Consider the following 17155-nt stretch of genomic DNA (forward strand, 5'->3'; position numbering starts at 1 on the left):
TTCACCCAGCCGGGCACCGATGGACCAAAAGAGGACATCCGGAGCTGCAGAAGTCTTCATCCTATTCGGGCAGAAGAGGACATCCGGACCGGCAGACATCTTCATCCAAGCGGCATCTTCTATCTTCATCCATCCGGAGCGGAGCCATCTTCTTCCAGCCGACTCGATCCATCCTTCTTCCCTGACGCCTACTCGCCGAATGAAGGTTCCTTTAAATGACATCATCCAAGATAGCGTCCCTCGAATTCAGATTGGCTGATAGGATTCTATCAGCCAATCAGAATTAAGGTAGGAAAAATCTGATTGGCTGATTGAATCAGCCAATTAGATTCAAGTTCAATTGGATTGGCTGATCCAATCAGCCAATCAGATGGAGCTCACATTCTTTTGGCTGTTCCGATCAGCCAATAGAATGCAAGCTCAATCTGATTGGCTGATTGGATCAGCCAATCCGATTGAACTTGAATCTGATTGGCTGATTCAATCAGCCAATCAGATTTTTCCTACCTTAATTCAGATTGGCTGATAGAATTCTATCAGCCAATCGGAATTCGAGGGACGCCATCTTGGGAAGAAGGATGGATCCGCGTCGGCTGGAAGAAGATGGCTCCGCTCTGCTCCGGATGGATGAAGATAGAAGATGCCGCTTGGATGAAAATGTCTGCCGGTCCGGATGTCCTCTTCTGCCCGGATAGGATGAAGACTTCTGCCACTCCGGATGTCCTCTTTTGGTCCATCGGTGCCTGGCTGAGTGAACACGACTCAAGGTAGGGAGATCTTCAGGGGGGTAGTGTTAGGTTTATTTAAGGGGGGTTTGGGTTAGAGTAGGGGTATGTGGGTGGTGGGTAGTGATGTCGCAAACACAAAATTTGTGCTCGCGACCGGAACTCCCGCAAAATTTCGTGAATGGGCGAACCGGGCGAACCGCCATAGACTTCAATAGGCAGGCAAATTTTAAAACCCACAGGGACTCTTTCTGGCCACAATAGTGATGAAAAAGTTGTTTCAAGGGTACTAACACCTGGACTGTGGCATGCTGGAGAGGGATCCATGGCAAAACTCCCACAAAAAATTACATAGTTGATGCAGAGTCTGGTTTTAATCCATAAAGGGCATAAATCACCTAACATTCCTAGATTGTTTGGAATAACGTGCTTTAAAACATTAGGTATGATGTTGTATCGATCAGGTAGTGTAAGGGTTATGCCCGCTTCACAGTGACAGACCAAACTCCCCGTTTAACTCACCGCAAACAACCGCAAACAGTTCATTTGCACAACCGCAAACTCCCCATTTGCACAAGGTTGGATACCAAGCTAGCCATGTTCCGTTCCTTGTCCTCACTGATGTCATTGAAGGTCTCTTCCTCCACCCAGCCAAGTACAACACCAAGGGTCCCCGAAGGGTGACAACAAGCCCCCTGGGACGCCTGCTGTGTTTGGTCTTCCACCTCCTCAAAGCCACTTTCCTCCTCTGACTCCTCTTCTTCAGACTCCTCTCTCTGCATTATTATAAGGTGTGTTAAGTAGTACTATTCTTATCAGTTTAATCCCTGTTACGTCCCCTATCAGGCATGGATTTTAGGAACTAGGAGATGGAAAAAGATGCTTGGTCGGTCCTCCTACTTCAAATTTGGGGCACTGTGCGTGCAATCTAATGTGCCACCAGATATGAGTGGTGTGTTAAGTAGTACTATTCTTATCAGTTTAATCCCTGTTATGTCCCCTATCAGGGAACGTGTATATGGCATGGATTTTAGGAACCGGGAGATGGAAAAAGATGCTTGGTCATTCCTCCTACTTCAAATTTGGGGCACTGCGTGTGCAATCTAATGTGCCACCAGATATGAGTGGTGTGTTAAGTAGTACTATTCTTATCAGTTTAATCCCTGTTACGTCCCCTATCAGGGGACGTGTATATGGCATGGATTTTAGGAACCGGGAGATGGAAAAAGATGCTTGGTCGGTCCTCCTACTTCAAATTTGGGGCACTGCGCGTGCAATCTACTGTGCCACCAGATATGAGTGGTGTGTTAAGTAGTACTATTCTTATCAGTTTAATCCCTGTTACGTCCCCTATCAAGGGACGTGTATATGGCATGGATTTTAGGAACCGGGAGATGGAAATAGACGCTTGGTCGGTCCTCCTACTTCAAATTGGGGGCACTGCGTGTGCAATCTACTGTGCCACCAGATATGAGTGGTGTGTTAAGTAGTACTATTCTTATCAGTTTAATCCCTGTTACGTCCCCTATCAGGGGACGTGTATATGGCATGGATTTTAGGACCCGGGAGATGGAAAAAGATGCTGGGTCGGTCCTCCTACTTCAAATTTGGGGCACTGCACGTGCAATCTACTGTGCCACCAGATATGAGTGGTGTGTTAAGTAGTATTATTCTTATCAGTTTAATCCCTGTTACGTCCCCTATCAGGGGACATGTATATGGCATGGATTTTAGGAACCGGGAGATGGAAAAAGATGCTTGGTCGGTCCTCCTACTTCAAATTTGGGGCACTGTGCATGCAATCTACGGTGCCCCCAGATATGAGTGGTGTGTTAAGTAGTACTATTCTCATCAGTTTAATCCCTGGTACGTCCCCTATCAGGGGACGTGTATATGGCATGGATTTTAGGAACCGGGAGATGGAAAAAGATGCTTGATCGGTCTTCCTACTTCAAATTTGGGGCACTGCGCGTGCAATCTACTGTGCCACCAGATATGAGTGGTGTGTTAAGTAGTACTATTCTTATCAGTTTAATCCCTATTATGTCCCCTATCAGGGGACGTGTATATGGCATGGATTTTAGGAACCGGGAGATGGAAATAGATGCTTGGTCGGTCCTCCTACTTCAAATTTGGGGCACTGCGCGTGCAATCTAATGTGCCACCAGATAGGAGTGGTGTGTTAAGTAGTACTATTCCTATCAGTTTAATCCCTGTTATGTGCCTTTTTTATTGGTTTAGTTTTTGAAGCCACAGTGCTGCACCAGAGGCCAGAAAAATTAGGCATGTACACATGCCTGAAAAATGAGGTATTGTTGCAGCTGCTGCTGTAGCAGCGGCCAGAAAAAATGATGTTTGTTTCCCAGGCAGAAAGTGCCCTAAAACATTGCGGCTTGAACCCTAGTTGGTGGCGGATAAGTCATGCAAGTCATCCGGCATTCAGAGATAAAATACTGCAGCGTGTGGACCATTTTTAGCCCAAGGCAGCTTATCTCATCAGGCCTTTTTTAGTCGAATGTATCGCCCACTGTCAGTACCTTCAGGATCCATCCCTCATTCATCTTAATAAAGGTGAGGTAATCTAGACTTTTTGACCTAGGTGACTTCTTTTCTCAGTGACAATACCTCCTGCTGCACTGAAGGTCCTTTCTGACAGGACACTTGAAGCGGGGCAGGCCAGAAGTTCTATCGCAAATTGGAATAGCTCAGGCCACAGGTCAAGCCTGCACACCCAGTAGTCAAGGGGTTCATCGCTCCTCAGAGTGTCGAGATCTGCAGTTAAGGCGAGGTAGTCTGCTACCTGTCGGTCGAGTCGTTCTCTGAGGGTACACACCGAAGGGCTGTGGCGATGCATAGAACTTAAAAAGCTCTGCATGTCCTCCATCAACAACACATCTGTAAAGCGTCCTGATATTGCCGGCGTGGTTGTGGGAGGAGGAGGATTACTTTCACCTCTTCCCCTGTTAGATTCCCGTTGTGCTGTGACATCACTCTTATACGCTGTGTAAAGCATACTTTTTAATTTCTTTTGGAACTGCTGCATCCTTTCCGACTTGCGGTAATTCGGTAGCATTTCAGGCACTTTATGCTTATACTGGGGGTCTAGTAGCGTGGACACCCAGTACAGGTCATTCTCCTTCAGCTTTTTTATACGAGGGTCCCTCAATAGGCACGACAGCATGAAAGACCCCATTTGAACAAGGTTGGATGCCGAGCTACTCATGTCCCGTTCCTCGTCCTCAGTGATCTCACTGAAGGTATCTTCTTCCCCCCAGCCACGTACAACACCACGGGTACCAGATAGGTGACAACGAGCACCCTGGGATGCCTGTTTTGGTTGGTCTTCCTCCTCCTCAAAGCCACATTCCTCCTCTGACTCCTCTTCCTTACAATCCTCTTCCAGCATTGCCGCTGGTCCAGCAAGCGATGCTGATAAGGCTGTTTCTGGTGGTGATGGTGACCACAACTCTTCCTCTTCAGGCTCATCTACGGCCTGATACAGCACTCTTCGCAGGGCACGCTCCAGGAAGAAAACAAATGGTATGATGTCGCTGATGGTGCCTTCGGTGTGACTGACTAGGTTTGTCACCTCCTCAAAAGGACGCATGAGCCTACAGGCATTGCGCATGAGCGTCCAGTAACGTGGCAAAAAAATTCCCAACTCCACAGAGGCTGTCCTAGCACCCCGGTCATACAAATAGTCATTAATGGCTTTTTTTTGTTGGAGCAGGCGGTCGAACATTAGGAGTGTTGAATTCCAACGTGTCGGGCTGTCGCAAATCAAGCGCCTCACTGGCATGTTGTTTCGCCGCTGGATATCTGAAAAGAGCGCCATGGCCATGTAGGAACGCCTCAAATGGCCACACACCTTCCTGGCCTGCTTCAGGACGTCCTGTAAGCCTGGGTACTTATGCACAAAGCGTTGTACGATCAGATTACACACATGTGCCATGCATGGCACATGTGTCAACTTGCCCAAATTCAATGCCACCACCAAATTTCTTCCGTTGTCAGAAACCACTTTGCCGATCTCCAGTTGGTGCGGAGTCAGCCACTGATCCCCCTGTGCGTTCAGGGTGGACAGGAGTGCTGGTCCGGTGTGACTCTCTGCTTTCAGGCAAGTCAACCCCAAGACGGCATGACACTGCCGTATCCGGTATGTGGAATAGTACCTGGGGAGCTGGGGGGGGGTGCCGTTGATGTGGAGCAAGACGCAGCAGCAGAAGAGGACTCAGCCGAGGAGGTTATGGAAGAGGATGGAGTAGGAGGAGTAGAGGAATTGGCAGCAGGCCTGCCTGCAAGTCATGGCGGTGTCACCAACTCCTCTGCAGAGCCATGCATTCCATGCTTGGCAGCCGTCAGCAGGTTTACCCAATGCGCAGTGTAGGTGATATACCTGCCCTGACCATGCTTTGCAGACCAGGTATCAGTGGTCAGATGGACCCTTGCCCCAACACTGTGTGCCAGACATGCCATTACTTCCTTTTGCACAATCGAGTACAGGTTGGGGATTGCCTTTTGTGCAAAGAAATTTTGGCCGGGTACCTTCCACTGCGGTGTCCCAATAGCTACAAATTTTTTGAACGCCTCAGACTCCACCAGCTTGTATGGTAAAAGCTGGTGGGCTAAGAGTTCAGACAAGCCAGCTGTCAGACGCTGGGAAAGGGGGTGACTTTGTGACATTGGCTTCTTACGCTCAAACATGTCCTTGGCAGACACCTGACTGTGGGCTGATGAGCAAGAACTGGTTGAGAGGGGGCAAGGAGGACAGCAGTTTTTGACGTAACTGAAGAAGCTGGACCAGGAGGAGGATGACGGCTTTGAGTTTGTGTGTTGATTGTACTTATGTGTTGATCCCATAGGCGTTTGTGATGTGCGATCATGTGCCTTCGCAAAGCAGTTGTACCTAGGTGGGTGTTGGACTTCCCACGACTCAGTTTCTTTTGGCACAGGTTGCAAATGGCATCGCTGTTGTCAGAGGCAGACACATAAAACAATGCCACACTGCTGAGCTCTGCGATGACGGCATTCTGGCGGTGGCAACAGCATGCGTTGATTGGCATGCTGTCTGGCTGACCCCGGGTGCTGATGCATGCTGTCTGACTGTGCCACTAGCTCCTTGCGACGACCTCCCCCTGCTTCCAACTCGTCTCCTCCTCCTCCTGTCTGTCTCCCCATCTGAACTTTCCCCCTGTTCTTCTTCTCTTCTAGCGGGCACCCACGTGACATCCACGGACGCATCAACCGCTTCACTTGTATCTGACCGCTTCACTTGTATCTGACCGCTTCACTTGTATCTGACAACTCAACAAAGGAAGCAGCAGCGGGTACAACATCATCATCATCACACCGTACATCCATGTCTGTAATGCTGCCTGACTGAGACATATCACTGTTATCTACATCCTCTGTCAATGATGGTTGCGCATCACTCATTTCTTCAAACTGATGTGTAAATAACTCCTCTGACAGATCAAGTGAAGCGGCTGTGGTGCTAGTGTTGGTGGTGGAGGCAGGCGGGCGAGTGGTAACTTGAGAGGTGCCCGAAGCTAAGCTGGAGGAGGATGGTGCATCAAGGTTCCAAGCGGAAGCTGTAGAAGATTGGGTGTCCTGTGTTAGCCAGTCAACTATGTCCTCAGAAGTTTTTGAGTTCATGGTACGTGGCCTTTGAAAACTGGGCATTATTCTAGGACCAAAGGGAATCACAGCACCATGACCATGACGGCACCTGCGGGGTGGCCTGCCTATGTCTGTCATTTTTTTTTCTATGTACACTTACACTGCTATTAAACAAGATATGAGTGGCGGCACTGGGCAAGTGGGCACAGTATATGCTGTGAGCCTGACACAAAAAAGCAGACTGATGTTTCACAGTCCAAAAAGTTTTTTTTTTTTTTAAATGTACGCTTACACTACTATTAAACAAGATATGAGTGGTGGCACTGGGCAAGTGGGCACAGTATACGCTGTGAGCCTGACACAAAAAAGCAGACTGATGTTTCACAGTCCAAAAAGTGTTTTTCTTTTTTTAAATGTACACTTACACTACTATTAAAAAAGATATGAGTGGTGGCACAGAGGATAACTTTCCACAAACTTGTTAGGGAGCAGTTGTTTGAGAAAGTGAGGAATGGAGGTACTTTAGCTTGAAGAATTTAAAAAAGAATGAGAGAATTAAAGTAAGATTGTTAAAAGGGAAAGATTGTAATGTTGAGAAGTGAAAAGTTAGGAGGGAAAAACAATAGGGTGGTGGGAAAAGGTAGCACTAGTTAATAATTAATCTTACTGTATGAAATGATTTTCATTTAAATTTATTGTTTCAATTCTCTTTGTAAAAATTGTTCTAGTTTCTATTGTTCCTGTGTCCAAGTTAGCGCTGAATCTTTCAATTGTTAACATTTCCTAGCAGTGTAAGCTTGTTGCTAAAAGGAAAGTATTAAATGTTATACCATTTTATGCCAATAATCTTAACTATTAACATACTTGGCTAGTAATTTAACAAAATAACTAACCACCAGTAGCTCAGCAACAATGTAACAAATTTACCTTTAGTGCAGGGGTTCCCAAAGTGTGTAGTACTACCCCCTGGGTGTAGTGGAATTACTAAGGAGTTCACTAATAAACATAAGATTTAGAAGGGGGTTCTAGTTGACAGGGAGTAAAAGAGATTAATAGTAGAACTGTGCAATTAATTTCGTCCGAATTTCATTTTCACCCGAATTTTGGCCGATTTGGAGATTCGGATGAATCTGAATTTCCGAATCGGCACCAAAATGAAAATTCCGAAAACGAATAAATCTGATTCCACATTTTCGGATCGATTCTTTAGTCATATTCGAAAATTTTGAATTGTTCTAATCTAAACCACCGTTGCCGACATTGCCAACACTAACTAAAACACTAAATAAAACTATTAACCCCTAAATAACTATACCTATAAACCTCTGAACCGCAGTTCCTCGACATCGCTAACACTAACTAATCCTATTAACCCCTAATTTGCAGTTCCCTGACATCGGGACACTAAATAAAACACTAAATAAACTTATTAACCCCCAAACCGCCCCCCCCACATCGCCGACACTAAAACACTAAAGCTATTAACCCCTAAATCGCTGTTTCCCGACATCGCCAACAATAACTATACCTTTTAACCCCTAAACCGCAGTTCCCAGACATCGCAGACACTAACTAAAACACTAAATAAAGCTATTAACCCCTAAACCGCAGTTCCCAAACATCGCCAACACTAACTAAACATATTAACCCCTAAACCGCCCCCCAACATTGCCTACACTAACTAAACCTATTAACCCCTAAACCGCCCCCCCCCCACATCGCCAACACTAACTAGACCTATTAATCGCTAAATTGCAGTTCCCCGACATCGCCGTCACTAAATAAAACACTAAATAAATCTTAAACCCCTAAACTGCCCCCCACATTGCCAACACTAACGAAACCTATTAACCCCTAAAATGCCCCCCCCCCACATTGCCAAAACTAACTAAACCTATTAACCCCTAAACCACAGTTCTCCAACATCGCTGACACTAAATAAAACACTAATTAAACATAATAACCCCTAAACTGCAGTTCCCCAACATCTCTGACACTAACTAAAACACTAAATAAAGCTATTAACCCCTAAACCGCAGTTCCCAAACATCGCCAACACTAACTAAACCAATTAACCCCTAAACCACCAACGTTGCAGACACTAACTAAACCTATTAACCCCTAACCCCGCCCACATCGCTGACACTAACTAAACCTATTAACCCCTAAACTGCAGTTCCCAGACATTGCCAGCACTAACTAAAACACTAAATAAAGCTTGTAACCCATAAACCACAGTTCCCAAACATCACCAACACTAACTAAACCTATTAACCACTAAACCGCCCCCCCCCCCACATCGCTGACACTAAATAAACCTATTAACCTCTAACCCGCTGCCCCCCCACCTCACAACTACCTAAATTAAACTATATTAACCCCTAAACCTAACACCCCCTAACTTTAACATACATAAAATACACCTAAATTAAAGTTACAATTATTAACTAATTACCTATTTAAAAATAAATACAAACTTACCTGTGAAATAAAAATAAAACCTAAGCTAGCTACAATATAACTATTTACTAACAACCTAGTTAAAATAAATACAAACTTACCTGTAAAATAAAAATAAAACCTAAGCTTAAACTAAAAAAAAAACTACAATTACAAAAAATAATAAAGACTAAAATTACAAAAAAGACCCCAAAAAGCTACCATTACAAAAAATAAGAAACAAAATTATCCAAAATAATAAAAATTATCCTATTCTAATAAACCCCAAAATAAAAAAAACTAATCTATAAAAAAATACCAATGGCCCTTAAAAGGGCCTTTTGAAGGGCATTGCCCTAAACAGCTCTTTTGCAAAAAAAATAAAACAAACATCCCCTAACATTCAGCTCTTTTACTGCCCTTAAAAGGGCAATTTTTAATATTTTGGATAATTTCATTTGTTATTTTTTGTAATGGGATTTCTTTTTATTTTTGGGATGTTTTTTTTAGATTAGGGCTTATTTTATATTTAATGGGCTGAAAAATTAAATAATAATTAAATGCCCTTTTTGTGCAATGGGTAGATTCCTTTTTTTTTTATTTTGTGGGTGGGGTGGGGGTTTGTAATGTTAGGGGGTGTTTGTTTTATTTTTTTTGCAAAAGAGCTGTTAACTTTAGGGCAATGCCCTTTTAAAGGCCATTGGTATTTTATTATAGATTAGGGTTTTTTTATTTTGGGGTGTTTTTTTTTGTTTTTAAACAGGAAGAAAAGGAAGTTTTATTATTTTGGATAATTTCGTTTCTTATTTTTGTAACGGTAGTTTTTTAATTTTTTTGCAATTTTAGTCTTTAAATTTTTTTGTAATTGTAGTTTTATTTTTTTTGTAGTTAGGTTTTATTATTTTTAGTAATGTTAGTTTATTTTAGTTTTTTTTCACAGGTTTGCATTTATTTTAACTAGATAGTTAGTAAATAGTAATATTGTAACTAGCTTAGGTTTTATTTTTATTTCACAGGTAAGTTTGTATTTATTTTAAATAGGTAGTTAGTTAATAATTGTAACTTTAATTTAGGTGTATTTTAATTATGTTAAAATTAGGGTGTGTTAGGTTTAGGGGTTAATATAGTTCAATTTAGGTAGTTGCAATGTGGGGGCGGCAGTTTAGAGGTTAATAGCTTTAATTAGTGTTGGCGATGTGGGGGGCGGTGCTTTAGAGGTTAAAAGGTTTAGTTAGTGTTGGTGATGTGGGGGGGGGTTGGCACTTTAGTGGTTAATAAGTTTAGTTAGTGTTGGTGATGTGGGGGGACGGCGCTTTAGGGGTTAATAGGTTTAGTTAGAGTTTGCGATGTGGGGGTGGTGGTGTTTTAAGGGTTAATAGGTTTAGTTAGTATCAGCGATGTGGGGGGGCGTCGCTTTAGGGCTTAATAGGTTTAGTTAGTATCGGCGATGTGGGTGGGGCAGCACTTTAGGGCTTAATAGGTTTAGCTGCAGGCCCATTTATCAAGCTCTAAAGACCGCTGCTTCATAACCCTGTCCGCCTGCTCTGAGCAGGAGGACAGGAATCGCCGGAAATCAACCCGATCGAATATGATCGGGTTGATTGACACCTCCCTGCCGGCGGCCAATTGGCCGCGAGTCAGTAGGGGGCGGCTTTGCACCAGCAGCTCTTGTGAGCTGCTGGTGCAATGTTAAATGCGGAGAGCGTATTGCTCTCCGCATTTAGCGAGGTCTTGCAGACCTGATCCGCAGTATCGGATCAGGTCCGCAAGCCCTTTGATAAATGGGCCCCTTAGTGTTGGAGATCTGGGGGGCAGTGTTTTAGGGGTTAATAGGCTTAGTTAGTGTCGGCGATGTGGGGGGGCAGCGCTTTAGGGTTATTAGGTTTAGTTAGTATTAGCGATGTGGGGGGTGTCGCTTTAGGGCTTAATAGGTTAAGTTAGTGTTGGCGATGTGAGAGGCCGGTGTTTTAGGGGTTAATAGGTATAGTTAGTGTTGGCAATGTAGGGGGTGGCGTTTTAGGGGTTAATAGATTTATTTAATGTCGGGGCACAGCGGTTTAGGGGTTAATATGTTTAGTTAGTGTTGGCGATGTGGGGGAGCGGCACTTTAGGGGTTAATAGGTTTAGTTAGTGTTGGTGATGTGGGCGGATGGCTTTTTAGGGGTTAATTGATTTATTTAGTGTTGGCGGATTCGGCAATGTGGGTGAAGGCGGTTTTTTAGATAATTTTGTTTTGGGAATCAGCATATTATGTTAAGTTAAATAATTTTTCAGATCCATTCTTTATTTCGGATCCATTGCTTATTCATATTCGTTATTCTATTCATTATTCTAAACTTCAGAATAGAATAATGAAAATGAATAAGAATAAAATATGGATCCGAAATAACGAACGGATCCGAAATAACAATTTAAGTTAACATATCAATTTTTTTTTATAACTTAACTAAACTAATTTCCCTAAACATTTTTTTTTTAACTAATGAAAACAAAATGAAATTTAATTTTTCACGTAATAATAGTGGCCCACTCAAAGCATGATTGCCGTAATTAGCTGCTCTATGTCTTAGATTCATATCCCGCTGACTTGCAGCATTGTATACCATGATAAGCAATATCTCTGGACCGTGCTAACATTAGTACGCAACTTAATATTACACGTTCATGGTAAATCCCATTTTATTATTATTGTTATTATTAATATTATTGCTTATTTTAAAGTGCTAACATGTTTCAGTAGCGAATGACAAATTTCTGCACATCCCTAGTATCTAGCCGAGTGAGTAATCTATTTATAGCTGTGCGCCATATGCACTTCCTGCTATTAAAAAATAAAAAGTATAACGAGTTTTAACTTTTTCTTTTTTTTTTCTCTTTATTTAACAAATCCAGGTACAATCAAGATTCAGGAAGACAAGATACCTTTCAGTATTAATCAGATAGTTAAACTCACTCCTCCTCCTTCTACCTCCCTTCTAATTGAACTTGAGGGAAGTCCTCTCTTAATATTGCCTCTTGAAAGTAAATAAAATTTCGGAAGGGAAAAATTATTAACTTTTGAATTTCTGTTGAATATGATTTGATTAGCTACCCCATTTTTAAAGACATTTTTAATTTCCATCTCCTTTCTTGAGTCTACAGCACATTGCTCTAAAATTAGTGAGCTCTACATATTTTTTTTACAAATTCAGCTATACATGGGGACTGTCTTGAAATCCATTTCTTTAGAATTAAGTTTCTCCCTACTAAGATCGAAAAATTTACAAAATCTCTATTCCCGTATCTACTTTGTTTTGGGAGAAGAAAGATCACTATTATCAGTTGCAAGTTATAATTCTCTTGGAAGAACTGATTTATCTTAGGACAGTCCCACATCTGGTGGAGTAATTCAACTGATTTATTCTGACATTTGATACATTTGTCGCTGATATCTGTTCTCCATCTATGTATAAGGGATGATGAAATATACATTTGATGAAGTATATTTAAATGTGCCTCCCTGAAATTATTCGCACGTGAAGCCCTTCCAGCACTTACTATACTACACTTAAAGGGACATGAAGCCCAAAAATTTTCTTTCATGATTCTGATAGAGAATACAATTTTAAACAACTTTCCAATTTACTTTTATTATTTAATTTGCTTCCTTCTCTTGTTATCATTTGCTGAAAGGTTTATCTAGACAAGATGAGCAGCAGAGAAACTAGGTTCTAGCTGTTGATTGGTGGCTGCATATATATATTGAATGTGATTGGCTCACCCATGTGTTCAGTTAGAAACTAGTAGTGTATTGCTGCTCCTTCAAGAAATTATACCAAGAGAATGAAACAGATTAGATGATAGAAGTAAATTAGAAAGTTGTTTAAAATTGTATTCTCTATCTGAATCTTGAAAGAAAAATTTTGGGTTTCATGTACCTTTTCATCTCTTCCTCCACTGAAAGCAAGCCCTTCTGGGGGCAATTTAAAGACAAAACTTTTAATGAGTAAATTTCCTTCAACCCCTAAGAGACTGTTATACCATTTATTTATAGAGTAGTTCCCTGTCCTACATAAACTCAGGCATGATTCTATTTGATCCTAGTTCCAGTCACCTTTATGGTCCTTTATTATTCTAGTTACCCAATGTCTAATTTGTAATTTCAAAAAAAAATCCTTCTGAGCTATGTTATATTGCTTCCTTAATTCTTCAAAAAGTTGTATTGTCTCAGTGCCTCCTATATAATGTATTGCTTGTGACACATAAATCAGGCCTGCTCTCCTCCATCTAAATAACACTTTAGATCTTAATCCTTCCTTGAAAAGAGTGGGTTTCCAGTAATTTCAAGATATTTAGATTGATTAAAATCTAGGCCAATCTTTTTGCACATTAGGTGCCAGCTCTTGTTATTGTATAAATAACTCTTAATTTTTTTAATTCATTGGGATTTGACTTAATGTCTATATCTAAGAGAGCATTCAGGGAGTAAGGGTTGACATTTGACATTTCTTGTTTTTTTGGGGTAAGATATTCTCTTTCTAGCAGTCATTCAGCTGCTATTTTCGCTAAGCATTCATTATAATTCTGTAATGAAGGGAGGGAAAACCCACCCACACTTTTCAACTGACATAATTTATTCATAGAGTATCTGATTTTCTTGTTACCCCAAAATAGGTTTAATAGACTTCTATTAAAATACTGAATATCTTTCTTTTTAACCATGAAAGGTAGATTTTGTAATTTGTATAAGATTTTAAGGAATAGTACCATTTTAACTAAATTGACTTTTCCTGATAATGACAGTGGCAACTTCTTCCAGGTCTGCAACATATTTATTAGTTTTCTAAAGAGAGGCTTATAGTTTTCTTCATAGCAGTCTGACGGATTCTTATTCAGCCATATACCTAAATACAGAACTGTATTTACTTCTTTGAACATAGCGTCTTTTATTGAATTTTTCGTTTTCCTGAGCCACATCAGCTCTGATTTAGACATATTGACTTTATATCATGAAAAGGAACCAAACTTATTTAGTATATCTAGGATATCTAGAGTATGAAGCAGATTATCTTTTGTATTCCTCATAAAAATTATTATGTCGTCTGCATACAATAAGATTTTAGTTTCTACTATGTTACAGATAATTCCCTCTAGGGTTTGATTCAATTTTACTACCAATGGTTCGATCACTAGATTAAATAATAACAGAGACAGGGGACAACCCTGTCTTGTGCCTCTTCCTAATTTAATTTCAGGGGTAAAATTCCATTAACCATAATCATAGATATAGGACTATCATAAATTCCTTCAATGAATGTTGAAAAATGACCCATGAAGCCAAAATTAGTTAACGTAGAGAGTAGATGATCCTACTGGACTGCGTCAAAAGCTTTCTCCGCATCGGGTGTCATTACTGCCATTTCTTATAACTTATCATTATTTCTTTGCTCTTTAGCAATATTCCAAAAGTAATCTAATATAAGACATGTTTTCCTAATATTTAACGCTGAAGTTCTATTCTTCATAAAGCCTGTTTGATTTGCTGATATTAAGTTATCCATGATCGCTTTGAGCCTGTTGGCCACTATTTTAAAATCGATATTGAGTAGTAAGATCAGCCTGTATGAATCTGCTAGCTCTAGATTTTTACCTTTCTTCAAAAGTTTTGACATTGGATTGTTCATTATATAAAATGAATTATAAAAATCTGTCAAAAGTAGGGCAATTTCTTTAGATAGAATTTAGTAAAATTCTGAGGGTAGCTGGTCAGGTCCGGGCGCTTTTTTTAAGAGCCATATTTTTAATCTCTAGTTCTACTTCCTCTACTTCTTGGTATCCTTTGTTTAAGGAGCAGCAGTGCCCTACTGGAAGCTAGCTAATGATAATGAGTGAGACAATTACAACAGGCATATATGTGCAGCCACCAATCATCAGCTAGCTACTGCGCCTACCTAGTTATGATCGACAACAAAGGATGCCAAAAGAACAAAACAAAATAGATAAATTAAGTCAATTGGAAGGTTGGTAATACTTGTTTGGCTTAAAGGGACATAAAAGTAAAAAAAAACCTTTCATGATTCAGTTAAAGCATGCAATAAAACAAAAAAAACAAACAAGAAAAAAAAAATCAAATTTACTTGTATTAGTTCCACTCTGTGAGATTATGCCGCAGGCTGAGAAGCACACATGTGTCATGAGCACATATGTATAGCATTCAGGGCAGGATTGGGCTGCCGGGATACCAGTAAAAATCCCGGTGGGCCGGCAGGCGCAGCTGCAGTGTGTGGATAGCAGCAACCTAGCAAATAACAGTTATGAGGGAGTGCAGCCATTAAGTGAATCAACAAACAGGCTCAGCCACTCATTCAGTCATGTGAGCAGGTCAGGTGAGGTGAGGGTCGTGAGCGGAGCGGCCGCACTGAAATATGCAATGAAAAAAGTATTTTTTTTTTAAATGTTAACTCTGCTAGTTTGGCCAGTAACGTCATTTCATGCTGCCTGAGGCTGTGTCCAATAATTCCCTTCCAGCTTCCATGCTCTGTCTGCGTGACTGTGGCTGACACTGACCGGCTGTGCGTTTGCCTGCTACAACAAGAAGACTTGCTGGTAAGGATAGGTTGTCAGTGCTTACTGTAAGGCTGACCATATTTTTCTGGTTACCCACAGTACAGTGTTAGTTTATTGAAGTAGACAAGGAGCACTCCTGTGTGATGTGGCAATTTGTATTTCTAGACTGTTACTGTTATTGCTTTTTGTATTGCACCCAAGGCCGGATTGACCTACCAGAAGATTTCCCAGTGGGCTGCTGGGGCTGGAAAGCTACAATTTAAAGGGATTATTCATAGAGTGCATACATCAACAATATGGCACTTTTTTTAATACAAACTAATAGAATTTAATTATGAAACAAAATATTGGGAGCAGTATTCAAGTAATTCCCTTTGAGAAAAATGGGGTGTGTGGATTATACTGAGTCAACGGAAAATAGGGCTGGTCTTCAAATTTTCCAAAGCTGCTTTTTATTCCCAGTCCGGCCCTGATAACATTGTTACATTGTACAAACTGCCATATAGTGTACACTACTAAGACTACCTATGTATGCTCTTCATCCGAACATACCAGAAGAGCTAAATTTGACAGCACACTCTGTCTGAATCATCAAAGCCTAATTTTATTTTAACACTAATGCCCCTTTAAGCATAGACTTTAAATCCCAGGATTCAGATTGGATGTACTGGTAAGCCTTGCAGCACACAGACTAAAGGCAATGGGAAGGGGATTAAAAAGTTATATCAACTGATCAGCCAATCAGTTGCCCTTCTGAATAAAAAATATACAAGACAGCTGCCTTGTCTAATGGCTTTGACCTTGTGCTGAACATGTAAAACCATTTAGACGTCAATTGAATATTGAATTAGCCTTTAATAACACTCATGTCTATGAGGGATATTTATCAAGCCGTCAACCGCAAATACGTTGGAATTCTGCAGCGTAATTATGGCGAGCTTGATTCGACCTAGTTATCAAAGCCTACAGACCGGCAAAAGTTGAAATTTGTGACGTAGCATACGATCCACCGGTCTCAATCCGACACAGATCGATGCTTACGTCATTACAGATGTTCCAAATACAAATTCGGCTCTATCTGACAACTTTTGCAAGTTATCAAACTTCTAACCGGTATGCTCGCCACTATTCAGGCCCAGCGTACCTGGTTTTCAATCCTCCACCCTGGAGGCCGCAGATGCCATAGGAATCAATGGGAGTCTGAAAGCAGCGAAAGCTTATGTTCGATGCTGCCAGATATCCCAATGATTTCTATGCTTGAAAACAAATTACGTTTACACCTAACATCCTAACATAAGCCCTGAGTCTAAACACCCCTAATCTGCCAACCCCCCACATCGCCGCCACCTAAATAAAATGTATTAACCCCTATTCCGCCGCTCCCGGACCCTGTCACAACTAAATAAATATATTAACCCCTATCCTGCCGCTCCCGGACTCCGCCGCAACTAAATAAATATATTAATCCCTATTCCGACGCTCCCGGACCCCGCCACAACTGTAAATAAAATTATTAACCCCTAAACTCCTGGCCTCTAACATCACTGCCACTAACTAAACCGATTAACCCCTAAACCGCCAGCCCCCCACATCGCCATAAACTAAATTAAGCTATTAACCCCTAAACCTAACAAGCCCCTAACTTTACATTATAATTACCTCATCCCTATCTTATAATAAATTAAAACTAACCCTTAGAATTAAATTAAACTATATTAAACTATTAATTTACCTACCATAACTATTGTACTAAAACTACATTGAACTAACAATTAAATTAACTATATTACATATTTAAAAACCTAACCCTACTCAAGTTATTTAAA

This window comes from Bombina bombina, chromosome 6 (assembly GCF_027579735.1).
Source record: "Bombina bombina isolate aBomBom1 chromosome 6, aBomBom1.pri, whole genome shotgun sequence".
In the NCBI taxonomy this organism is placed as follows: domain Eukaryota; kingdom Metazoa; phylum Chordata; class Amphibia; order Anura; family Bombinatoridae; genus Bombina; species Bombina bombina.